Here is a 1,449-nt window from a genome sequence, read left to right on the forward strand (position 1 = left end):
ATGTTTCTACATTCTGAGTTCAAATTCCACCGGGGTCGACTTTTTCTTTCATCGTTTTGGGGACGATTAAATAAGTATCAGTTACATGCTGGGGTCGATATAATCGGCTTAATCTGTTTGTCTGTCTTTGTTTGTCCCCTCTGTGTATAGCCCCTTGTGGTCAGTAAAGAAATAGGTATTTCGTCTGTTTCTACATTCTGTGTTCAAATTCCACCGGGGTCGATTTTTTCTTTCATCCTTTTGGGGACGATTAAATAAGTACCAGTTACGCGTTGGGAACGATGTAATCGACTTAATCCCTTCCCCCAAATTTGAGGCTTTGTGCTTCCAGTAGAAAGGATTATCATTATCATTATTCAGGTGAGCTGGTAGTATCGTTAGCTGGTTGTATCGTTAGCATGCTGGATGAAATGCTTAGCAGTATTTAACCCATCACTGCTGTCTGAATTCAAATTCAGCCAAGGTTGACTTTGCCTTTCATCCTTTTGGGGGGGGGGGTCAGTAAATTAAGAACCTTTGAAACACTGGGGTTGATGTAATCGACTAATCCCCTCCCTACAAATTTCAGACCTTGTGCCTTTAGTAGAAAGGACTAAAATCCTCCTCCTCCTCCACCTCCCCTCCTCTCCCTCCTCCTCGTCGTCGGCGGCAGCGGCGTTGTCGTCATCGTCGTCATCATCATCATCATCACAATCACCACCACCACCATCACCGTCCGCATCATTATCATCATCATCATCATCATCATCATTAATTTTATACACTCTGTAAAGAATATCTTATGCCTACTGGATCATACTTTTGATTATATATATATATATATATATCTGTGTGTGTGTATACAGGCATGGCTGTGTGGTAAGAAGTTCTGGGTTCAGGTGCAGTCCCATTGCATGGCACCTTGGGCAAATGTTTTGTGAAACAAGGCATCCCCTCTGACACCCCTATTACTGATAGCTTAGTGAACCAAAATTAATCTGAGTAAAATGTGTCATGATGGATATGAACAATTTTAGTTGAAGAAATAGAGCAAAAGAATTATATCCTGCAATCAACAGACACATTTGTCCAGTCCCATGCAAAAAAATCATCATTGTCCCCTAAAATCCATACCTGGGCTCAAATTACTCAGGCATCCATCGTAAATAGATGGAACATTTTATTCTTTAATCTTCTTTCATTTTTATTTCCAATTCTTTCCTTTAAATACTCATATGTTGAAATTGACAAGAGTGACCATCTAATATATCTATGTAACTCTATCTGTCTGTCTGTCTGTCTGTCTGTCTGTCTATCTATCTATCTATCATTCTATCTGTCTGTCTATCTGTCTATCTGTCTATCTATCTATCTGTCTATCTATCTATCTATCTATCTATCTATCTATCTATCTATCTATCTATCTATCTATCTGTTTGTCTGTCTGTCTGTCTGTCTATCTATCTATCT

At 39.2% G+C, this 1,449-nt stretch overlaps 1 protein-coding gene across 1 annotated transcript in view; it reads left to right on the forward strand.

Moving 5' to 3' along the window:
* The window catches only part of LOC106881241 (uncharacterized), a 23,942-nt gene that overhangs the window by 21,769 nt on the left and 724 nt on the right, over nt 1–1,449 (forward strand). The gene's annotated exons all lie outside the window — the stretch shown is intronic.

This window comes from Octopus bimaculoides, chromosome 8 (assembly GCF_001194135.2).
Source record: "Octopus bimaculoides isolate UCB-OBI-ISO-001 chromosome 8, ASM119413v2, whole genome shotgun sequence".
In the NCBI taxonomy this organism is placed as follows: Eukaryota; Metazoa; Mollusca; class Cephalopoda; order Octopoda; family Octopodidae; genus Octopus; species Octopus bimaculoides.